Source organism: Muntiacus reevesi, chromosome 13 (genome assembly GCF_963930625.1).
Source record: "Muntiacus reevesi chromosome 13, mMunRee1.1, whole genome shotgun sequence".
Lineage (NCBI taxonomy): Eukaryota > Metazoa > Chordata > Mammalia > Artiodactyla > Cervidae > Muntiacus > Muntiacus reevesi.
Window position 1 is genome coordinate 64,950,305 of NC_089261.1, and position 12,226 is coordinate 64,962,530.

General features: G+C 34.4%; 1 protein-coding gene across 3 annotated transcripts in view; it reads right to left on the reverse strand.

Annotated features, from left to right (window-relative positions):
• Positions 1–12,226, reverse strand: part of FBXW7 (F-box and WD repeat domain containing 7) — a 216,192-nt gene that overhangs the window by 119,585 nt on the left and 84,381 nt on the right. The window lies entirely within an intron of this gene.

The following is a 12,226-nucleotide window of genomic DNA, read 5'->3' on the forward strand; positions in this document are numbered from 1 at the left end:
AGCGCCTCTTCCCGTGTAGCCAGGGCAACAGTCTACAGTCTGCTGGAAGAGTGCAAAGGGGCAAGAATGAAACTGCTGACACGGAGGCTAAGCAGAGCATCCTCCCCTTGAAAGCACCACTAGTTCAATCAGAGCATGAACTGACATCAAGTGAAGAGCTTCCCTACCAATCTTTTACCATTATGGCATCAATATCTGACTAGAAAAGATTTGAAACTAACGACATATTAATCAGTTAAGGGAAGAATAAACCTTAAATCAGTAGGAGAATCTTTATGTATGTGTGCACCCAAGAGTATGTATATATGCTTGTAGAGGAATTATGGTAGTCAGGATAGGAATTAAGCATGGGAATTATAGTAGTCAATGAATCTGACTTTTGCTACAGAGGTTGTAACCTCAGAAAAGTCCTTGCAGTCTCAAGTTTCATCATTAGAAAAGGATATAACATTTGTTACTGCTTTATGCCAGGCACTGTGCTAGATGTTTTAAGTGAATTCTCTCAATCTTCAAAATACCCTACCAGATTAATTAGTAATATCCTCACATAACCAAAACTCAGTCACCTAAATTTGACTTAATTTAACAAGTCAGCCTAATTCCAAAGCCCCTTTCCTTTACTATACATGGTAATATACAAATATAAACTTGAATGTACACAGATACAGTTCAGTACATGATTGATGGCAAAGCAATGAAACAACTAGAGACTACTGTCTATTTTTCTACAAAACATATTTTTGTAGTTGAGAATTAGTTCATTCATTTATCATTAAAGGATGAGGTCAGTATAATGTGAAAGTCACATTGGTCCAGAAAGAATTTTCTCCAGCACAGTAATGTTTTAAAGCCCCTAGGGACAAGCACTCTCACAGAGAGAGCCTTAGCAATATATGATGACCTAAAGGAGAAAAAACTGTAGTAGAGGACAAGCAGAAGACAGTTAATGACCTCAAGAACTGCTAGGAATTCTACAATGCTAAATTATCTGGCCAGGCTGTGAGTACAGATAAATAAACCATGAAAATATTTCCCCATGTTTACTTTTTCTTAAGAAAAAGGGGGTTAGGTAGAGAGGACTGATAAAGAAGGCTTTATCTTGGATCAGAATTTTTAATTTGTCTTAAACAGAACTGAATGCCCTTGTGGACCTACATTTCAAAGGTGAAGCCTAACTAATGTAGCAATGTTGAGCTATATTAATAATTTTATTAAACTTGTTACCAGTAAAGACAAAACGTGTTTTGCCTTTATTTATTTATTTATTTATTTTGCCTTACTTTATATAAAGGTCAAGACTTAGTAGAAAATTTTAAAAATCAAGGCATGTAAAGAAATATTTAAAATTATATATAATCTCATCATCCAGAGATAATCATTTTATAAATTTGTTGTATTTGCTTCCAGTCTCCCTCACTACAATATGTAACAAATGTTATTTTCAAAACTGATGTCATGGTAGGTTAAACTCCATGAAAATGCTGACCTTAAACCAACAGATCTACAAAAATGGCAGTTTCATGCAGTTCAACTTAATATGAACTACATATGTATGGACATATATATACAATTTCATATTCTTTTTTTGAGACTTTATATTAAATCATGATTATTTTTTACATCTTCAATATTCTTTCCAAATATGACATTTTAAGGCTGGATAGTAGCCCAAACAAATAGCTGTAATAAATACTTTTAACCATTTCCCTGATATTTGAAACTCAATTATTTCCAGTTTTTCACCATTACAAACGATACCGCTATGAGTATCCGTATGCCTAAGTCTTGTGCCTAAATAAGTCTCTGACTTATTTCCTTAAAATAAATTCCTAGAAGCAGGCTTACTAAGAATCAAGCTCATGAACAATTTAACAAGTTCTTAAAAAGCCTACCATGAGAAAATTTACATTACCAATTTATATTTCACCACTAGTGTATGGGATTGCTCATTCCATCTCAAACTGTTTTTAACACTCTGAAAAACGATTTTACAAATGATCTATGGTTTGCAAACCTACTTTTAGAGAAAGGAAAGCTGAAAAGCAATACATACAGACAAAGTAAAATAGGAGCACATTTCCAATGTTCTCAAGACTTGGTTATACAATACAAATCACCTGAGCGGACTGTTTGACAATCCCTAGACCCCATTTTAGTGATTCTGTCAGTGGGTCTGATGGGTACTGTGCTTTTAACTACCATCCTGAACCACACAGATGCAAGTGTCCTCTGAAGCACACTCTGAGAAACATTACTGCAAACTGACTACAAACGCTTTAAATGAATAATTACTGCAACAATGAAAAGTATATTCCAAATAACCGAATAAGAGGGTAATATACATCACTTTCTTCTTATTCAAGTCATAAATATTAAGTAATCATATAATGTCTTTAGACAAAAACCTGGCTTCATCTCTGCAGTCACTGCTTAACTCAAAGTGCAAATACTCTGAAAACATACCAAAATATGTTGTTTTAATTATCAACAAAACCAAAAATACGTAGGTATAAGTTCAAACATTGATTCTATTTTCCAGTTGTGTGATTTAACATAAGTTACATAACCTTTGAGTCTCAGTTTCCTCATCTTTAAAAATGACAATAAAAATATCTATCTCATTATGACATAATTAACAAAAGACTGCTTAGCATAGCATCTGCTCCAAGTTAAAGGTTCAATAAATGTTTGTCATAATTATTACGACATGATCTCCACTTCAGTACCTAATTCAATCAACCCACAAATCACTTTGTCCAGGCAACAAAGAGGACTGTGTTCAACTTATCTCATAGGCCATATAGGGAAAAACAAATAGCAACACAAAGACTACCTTTAAAATAAAAATGATGAATAAAAAATATGCTAGGTACTGAAACAAACTCTTTAACAACATTACCTTTGATAGGATAAGAAAAACTGGCAGCTCTAGAAATGAATCCCAAATTTGTTCTTTTAAAAACAAGGATAATTATCTAGAATATTGAATTTTGAGAAGATAAAGTGTTCTTAGCAAAAGCATGTACCTGTCCTCGTGCCCCTCCATCAAAAAAACATGAAAAACATCAATATTACCTAAAACCTGATTAAGAAATGTCATCCTTCCTCCTAACTTCAACTTGCTTCCAGGTCAAGTATTATAATACCTCACACTGGAATGAGTAAATTGATTTCTTTTTGGTGGACATTTTAGAAGCATTATGCTTAAGGAACCTTAAAAATGTTCGAGTATAAATTGATCAAGGTCATCAAGTAGATCAGTGACAGGAGTCTAATTAAATCTAAGTCTTTTAATGCTTGATCTAGAGCTCTAATAAAAGGCAGTTCCACTAGGGTTAGAACTTCACTAAGTGAATTACCTATTTATTTTACATGAAATACTGTTGAATTACAAATCACACTTATCTCCTCTTTTATAACCAATATTCTAAAAAAGTAGTCAACACTTTTGGTATTCACTTCCTTTCCTCCTATTTGCTCACCCCATTGCAAAAAAAGTTTAATGTACACCGCTTCAGTGAAACTTATATCAATGATTAATTTTTTGGTAATCCACCATTCAACATTTCAATATATGTGAAACTTCAACATATCTTTGATGAAATCTCTTATGATATTCACATCCTTATCTTCATGTTATCAGTGTTCACAGAGGTTTTTGGGGGGCAGGGGGCAATAAACTTGTTACCATTGAATAATAAAAGATTATAAACTCTAGTGTTTAAATTATATTACCATCTTCCATAATTAAACCTTTAAGTATCTGGATTTCAGATAAAGTACAGAATGATACTGGAAATATTTTCATCTTTCAAGGGCAAGTATTTAAGTACATTATAAAGAAAAGCTGCCGTCCCAGGAAGGTTTGACTATAATATACAATGGCAATTTTATGCTCAATTTCTTCTATAGCAAATTACTAACACTGATTAATTAATATAAATGTTTTAGATGTGGTTGAAAGAAATAGCATCTCTGTAATGGCAAGAACAAAAACATGGCTAAATAATGTAAATTAGGGAAGGAAAGAGAATTCAACACTTCTATGTATCAGGTTCTGTACAAAACACTTCATATGTTAGATAGTTAAGACAGGTAGAGGAGTTGGTGAGGAATGTAGAGAGGGGAGATAATTTTCTTTCCTCATGTAAAGCCCTAAGCAGAACTTTAATGTCATCAAAATCTTAGGCACCAGTTTCTGAAAGTCTCTTACAGAACACTAGTTCTATTTTATTTAAGCTTTGGTCTTATAGTTCTATATTTATAATCAATTATTTGCTTAAAATGCATAAAAGATGAAAATAAAGATTATTAAACTATAATCACTGAAAATTCATAACTGTGGATAGCAGGTTTCTAATACTTATATCCTTAAACACTACTTTAAAATAACTGCTATGTTTCTATCAGCGTTCCTTAGAGTTGGTCCAACCCAGATTTTCCAAATGTTGTTACGTCTATGAGAACACTAAGAAAGCAAAAGACCAGAGAAGAATAGACAACTCTAACAAAGCACTAGGACAAGAACTTACCACAATGCCATTATCATAATTACAGCTAGAGTTTAAAACTGATGAAATTTAGAAATATGAAAAATATTCTGTTTCACTTAAATCACACAGGTTAACATAAACTGTAATATTTTAGAGATGTGTTCTCATGATCAATACCAAAGTATGTTGATACACATGTTGACGCTCAACTACGAGCAGGGAGCAGAGATTTTATTTCATTATATTCAAGGCTACCTTTGATGAATTGATGGATGAAGTAACACCTAATCTCTAAAATTTCATGGGGGCACTCAAACTAAGTATAAAATTTACAAAACTTAAAGCAAAGGAAACAAAAAAGAAAAGCTCACTACTCATTTTAAAAAGACATGCTGCTGCTTTAAGTGGCCAGCAGTCTCACAGCAACTCCGGGCTGCAATCACAACATCCATTAGAGTGCTCCACTGCTCAGAGCGAGCAAGCAAGTGGTTGTCAGTGCAGCTAGTAAATCACCTGATCCTATTACAAAATCAATTACTGCAGTGCATTTCCATTGCTACACAATCTGATGATGACAAAATGATATTGGATAGCTGCTGCAAGGTCAAGAAAACTGCTAAGAACATCTTTAATTGATCTTTTATTTTTAATCATTTGGTCCTAGTTATAAGGCATCCATTTTAATTGTATATTTTTATTTGAAATAAATCTATGTAGTTACCTTAGGTTGTCTAGGACATTCGATGGATAATCTCTGCAACTGGTCTGATGTATGGCTACCAGAGAACAGCTCGGAGCAGCAGGTCGAACGGCTCAACCTCTTCATTAAGGAAGAGACAACGCTGCAGCCACAGCCACACATTGACTTGTTCGTTAGACAACAATTTAACTTAAAAATCAGAACTGGCAATGTCCCGTGTATACTCAGAACTGGCTAACTGCCTCATTCTGCAGCCCTCTGGCGGAGAGAAACACTGTTAAAAAAGAATAAAACAACAGCTTCCCTACAGAAGATACCAGCCACAAACTCATTGTCAAGAACTCAATATTAAAAGCAGAAGTCTCCCGGCTACTCCTTAGAAAGAAGGTAAGGTGCTTTAATATTTCAAACTGTTTTATATTAAAGCCCAAGTACTTAATAAAGGAGCAAACTCAAGATAAAATACCCCAAAATTATACTAACCACTCTTTCTGTCTTCCATCAGTTTAGATCTGTTTGCCTACTCCTCCGGCTCAGCCTATCCAACCTGTTCCCTCTGTAAATGCCCACTGTCTCACCAACCAACAGGAACGAGCCCCACCCCTGCTTGTCCCCAAACACTCAGTTCAAGAACCGCTCAATATCTGGAAAAGAACTGCTGCTACATTGCTTTGAGAAACAACAGGAAGCAAATTACTGGACGGATTCTTTACCTTACCAATCAGAACTGCTGACCCTTTGACTCTACGATTCAAGAAGCCTGCCAAACACTCAAAGTAAGAATAACAGCTGATTTTACTTCTGTATTATAGATTAATTTATAGGATTGTTTTCAATCTTGTTATTCAGTCTAAAATTAAAAAAAAAACATAGGCATAACTATTTTTTAAACAAAATTTAGACAGTAGCTAATAAATAATCTTTTGAGTATGGCTTGAAGAGGGCAGGATGGTGGTTGATAGGCAAAGTAAAAAAATTCCTTCTGAACACTGCACTTAATACTTGAGAATTATGGAGCAATAAAATACTATACCAAAGACAGTGGTGTCAATAATGATAGAACAACTAAGAAAGAGAATCCAAGGAGGCCCCTGCTATCATAAATGTTAGAAGAGTTAAAATGAGAAGGAAAGGGTGGGTGACTTTATAGACAGGTATTGATAATGGATGATAAGCCACCAAAAACCTGGTTGCTTTGATACTGAATCTTCTCCCACTTGCTTATCTGCATCTCATTATAAAGATTCACAAAACACAAACCACCCTGAAAACATAAACAGTATTAAGTATGTTAGCCATGCTCTAGGATCTCTTGCCAATAATATATAAAGATATATGTATATATACCATGTTATTATAATTCACATTATAATTCCCAGGACAAGAGAGGGTTACATTAATAAAAAATCTTTATAGTTTCTTCCCAAACAATCAGACTTCAAAACAAATATAACTTAATGAACATTCACAGACCCACAATTATCAGTCTTTGTTAATAGAATCCTTTTTGAGGAAGAAGTCTAAGAACTTTAAAAAAAAAAAATCTTGTATTAAAAATGTATTTAAAATTGTAAAATGTATTTAAAGATTTTTTTAATGTAAAAAAAAAACATTAAAAAACTTCCTGTTTTATGTAGGTTTTTCATTTGTGTATGTCTCATGTTCAATTTCTTCTTTGGTCTAAATCTAAAAAGAGCTAGTATCGCCTCTTCCTTCACCTTGCTCTGCCCTTTTGAAATTCATATAAACTTAAATTAATTTCCAGAATATCTAAAAACAGGCATGCACTTCACATTGCATTTTTAAAAAACCTTTTGTAGATAAAGGCTATGAAAACAAACAAGCAAATAATGCAGTAACCTTTTACTCGCCTGCTGGATGTACTGTCTGCTGCACAGAATTTTAAATCCTCATCTGCAGATGCAATTGAGCTGGGATTGCCAAGAACCCTGCTTTTCCTGTGCTGCTGCTACACAGCTATTCATCGAAAGAGCGTGTTACATGGGATGTGAAGTACTATCAGTTTAAGTTTCTTACATGATTTAACAAAAGAACTTCTAAAATCTAGCTAAAGCTCTTCTCTATCACATTTTCAGAGGCATGTCAGACACGCTGGGGAAAAAGGTCTCACTGCTGCTAATGCACTCCTCCTAGCAAACATGCGAGATTGGGAAGCTTAGAGAGGTAATGAAAAAAATTAATACATCATCCTAATGTAAGAACAATGTATTGAGTGTTAAAACCTCATGCAATTTATATCGTCAACAAATATATAGCATGCCCATAACAAACTGAGGTTTTTCATTAGTTTTATAATTAACAAAGACTTTAAAGAAATCATTGTGACTAATATTACAGACAAGCATCAATAAAAATCCCCACCAAATGATGCCAATGAAAGTAAGTTATTTTACTAACTACTCAGCATCAATGTTGTTTCTAAACAAAACCATGAAATAAAAGATGCAAAAGTATAGATTACTACTTGTGAAATAACTTGATGTGCAGTGCTTCATTTCCCTCATTCCCCATCAATACCCTTTGGATCTTACACTATTTATAACTAAAAGAGAATATAAGCAATAAGTGCTATTTTCATTATTTATTATTTTTCCTTCCAGGTCAGCTAATTTAATGTACTATTGATTCTTAGGTTGCATACTGATGGAGGCAAAAGGCAAACCAACAAAGAGAAAGCTTTACAAACTATCAGTAAAAGAAACACAATTTATGGGGGGGGGGGGTTTAATAATTATCTCTGGCTATAGTTCTATTGGCCAAGAGGTAGAAACAACATTAATATTTGCTCACTAATGACGCTGAGCATCATGACTACTTTTTAATAAATTGACTGCATTTTAAAATTGTGCTTTCCCCCTTAATTGAAAGTAACTGAATATCAAAAACTTGTTTTAAAATTTTTAACAATCTATTACCACTGAATTAATTTCTAATTCTCTAAGAATTAGAGAATTAGAGACCATTCTACTACATGGTAGGCTATAACACGAAATCTACAAACAACCCTGTAAGTCAGGGCACACTTCCTCAATGCCCAAACATATTGATACATATGTAAGTAAGCACCAGCTAACTTCAGTAGTTCCCCTAAAGTAAAACATATGGAATAGAAACACTCAATTGGTCCTATCATATTTTAAAATTTTTTTCTTTAATTTAAACGTGTAACTCTATGGCTGATTCATATCAATGTATGACAAAACCCACTGAAAAATTAAAAAATTAAAAAAATTTTTTAAAAAAGACTGTATTGCCTCATAGAGTAGCCCAGTGAGAAATTATTCCAGCAGTTCTCAAAATATGGACTTAGGGGTGGTCTCTGAGACTCTCACATGGTCTGTCAAAATTATTTTCATGATACTAAGATGTTATTTGTGTCTTTCACTCTCAACCTCTCATGAGTATATGATGGAAGTTTTCCTTAGACTACATGGTTTGTAATATTTAACAGACTGAATGCAGAAGCAGATAAGAGACTTCAACTGTCTTTCACTAAGCCAGACATATTTGCAGAAATGTAAAATAATGTCATCTTTCTTATTAACTTTTTTTGCTTGGAGAAAATATGGATAATTCCTCTGAAATTTATTAATTTCATGAACATGCCAATTAACAATTAACAATTATTTTTATGTGAATTTAAAGAACTAATACTTTTAAAACTTCTCAGTTTTACTTTCCACTAGGATAAATATTGAGAAATATAACCCAAATAAATCAAAGCTCTTAAGGGTCCTAAATAATTCCTAAGAGTGCAATGTGGTCCTGAAATCCAGAAAAGTTGAGACTCCTTGCTTACATTTTTCCTTCAAAGCTTATACTTTGGGGTTATAAGAATGACTTCAGCAATTTTAAAAAGCAGTCATTTTTAAAACACTCATTTTAGAATATCAAATATAAAAAGTTTCTGAATTTTCACTGTTGTCATTTTCAATACTCGACTTGAAGTCATCTTGATTATTGAGTACAATGATTATCACCTGTGTCTCATAGTAATGTTAAAAACTAAAACACATTTTTAAACATAATAGATAACTGATAATTATGATGCTCATACAAGACATTAAAATCTAGTTTGAAACACATACACATAGAAAAAGGGAGAAAATCAGTTATTAGAAAAAGGAGAAATGTAAGATTATATATTTTTAACACAAAAAGATACCATAAGAACAGTTTCTAAAATTCATCTTGCCCATATAATATTACTAGTTTTAAGTAATTTTTTTTCCTGAGAAGCAGTACATAACATTCAAGGTATTATTAATATTGCTATATTTGTTATTCTTTATGTTTTTATGAGGTAAATTCCACACATCATGTCACTCTCTTCCCCCACCCACACACACCTTTATCACTCCCTTATATAATCATAAAATCACTGTATTACACATCAAATTAAATTTCCAAGGTATTAACTAATATTAGTCAATACTCAAATTTCCAAGACTGCCTCAAAATGTCTATTTCAGGTAATGTGATCTAAACAGAATCCAAAAAGAATTACTCTTGATAAGTGGTTCTAGGTTTCATACATCTCTGACTTGAGAGCAACTCCCCTACTCCTTATTTTCATGCCACTGACTTGCAGAAACCTCTTTAGTTTCCCTATATCCTGAAACAGTTCGTATGCTGCTTCACTATGTCATTTACTTTCTCCCCCAAGCTTTCCTATTTCCCACAAATAATATTTGATAATGACTATTCCAAATTCCAAACTCAACAGAAATACGAGAGACTTAGGTGGCAGACATTCTAATTCCAGCAACTTTTAAACACTATCTGAAATTAATTTGAAATATTTAACATGGTGCAGTAGCTCAGAAAAGACAGAAGAGGGAACTATAATATTTAGTAATTCTACATTTAAATAGCACTAACTTTTGTTTTAAACTTAAACACTGAGTTTCAACTTGGCAATGGTTAAAAATATAATAGTGATAATTGCTTTATACATCCTCCTACCAAAAACAAAACTAACACAAACAAAAAACCCTAGATTACAGAAGAAAAAGATTTGGAAAAACACAGTAAAGACTGAATGCACAGATATTTATAAGCTGTATCACACTAATAAATAACAACCATTAACAGAAGCTACCATTTAAAATTACTCTATCAAACAATGCACTTCCATTTTCTAAATTATTTTCTTTAATAATAAATGAGCACAAAGAGTAAAACCAATGTATGTTTTATAATAATACTTCAGTCGCTCAGTCGTGTCCAATTCCTTGTGACTCCACGGACTGCAGCACGACAGGCCTCCCTGTCCATCACCAACTCCCAGAGTCTGCTCAAACTCATGTTCACCGAGGTGGTGAGGCCATCCAACCATCTCATCTTCTGTCGTCCCCTTCTCCTCCTGCCTTCAATCCTTCCCAGCATCAGGCCTTCCCTTGTGGCTCAGCTGGTAAAGAATCCGCCTGCAATGTGGGAGACCTGGGTTCGATCCCTGGGTTGGGAAGATACCTTGGAGGAGGGCATGGCAACCCACTCCAGCATTCTGGTCTAGAGAATTCCATGGACTGTATAGTCCATGGGTTGCAAAGAGTTGGACATGATGGAGCGAGACTTTTACTTTCACTTTGTAATAATAAGTTTAGTTCAATATGTTTTTAAAAATAGTTTTCTTGAAGTTATAAGGAAAATCCAGAAATTAAGGGTTTTACAGCAAGTTATTTTTACATATCCATTTAGTCACAGGGAAACTGCAAAAAGACTTTAGTAATAATGACATTTCAAGAATAAGCATATTCTACTAAAATGTGTGCTCTGAAAAATACTGATATTTTATTAAATGTAAATTTCATTTATATAAAAATACAATCTCACTTTAATTAAAGCTGAAGTACTTTATGCAAGTACATAAAAGAGCAAAATTCACACACACATGACTGCTACACTACTAAGACAAGACACAAGAGAGTTAGCCAGGTAACTACAGGGCAAAATTCAGGCAAGCCTTCGGTTATAAGCTAACAAGGATCACCTTTCCTCCAGTTTCCAATAACACATTCATTTCCTTTGAAACCCCCCACCAGCAGCATTAGTAACATTCATATTTCCACCAAAATTCTTTTTATGACAACTTAGATATTTCTTTAAGAAGCTACAGGCTTTCTTTACCACTCTCTTTTCTTTCTTCCGAGTCCTCACCTTCAGCATCTTTAATGTCCAGATTTCTATCAACAATTTGTTCAAGGCAATCTAGGCTTTTCCTATCATGCTCCACAAAATTCTACTCACCACACAGTTTCAAAGCCACGTCTATATTCTTAGGTATTGGTTATAGCAGCACCCCCCCTTCTGTATTAGCTTCCCATGTAATCTGCTACAGCACATTACCACAAACCTGGTGGCATATAACAATGAATTTTATCATCTTGAAGTAAGAAGACCAAAATCAGTTTCACTGGGCTAAATACCAAGCTGTTAGCAGGGATGTTCCTTCTAAAGGCTCTAGAAGGGAATCTGTTTCCTTGCCTTTACTAACTTGTAGAAAGCTGCCTGACTCCTTGTTCCTGGTCAAAGTGCGCCACTCTAAGCTCTCCTCCAGTCTCCCAACTGTCTTCTGCCCTCACCTTCTTACCTCCCTCTTATAAGGAGCCTGTGATATACGAGGCCCACCTGCGTAACCGAGCACCTGAACGGCCACCTGGGTGACCGAGGGTCCTTAACTTAATCACCTAAGAAAAGCTCCTTTAGCCACCTGAGATCGATTATCACAGGTTTTGGAAATTAGGACATGGATATCTTTGGGAATACTACTCAAACTCCCACAATTTATCACAAGAAGCATGAAACAGAAAAACCGGGCTTCCTGGGTAGCTCAAACGGTAAAGAATCTGCCTGCAATGCAGGGGACCGGGTTCGACCCCTGGGTCGGGAAGATCCCCTGGAGAAGGGCATGACTAACCCACTCCAGTATTCTAGCCTGGAGAATTCCACAGACAGAGGAGCCTGGTGGTCTCCAGTCCACAGGGTCGCAAAGACTTGGACGTGACTGAGC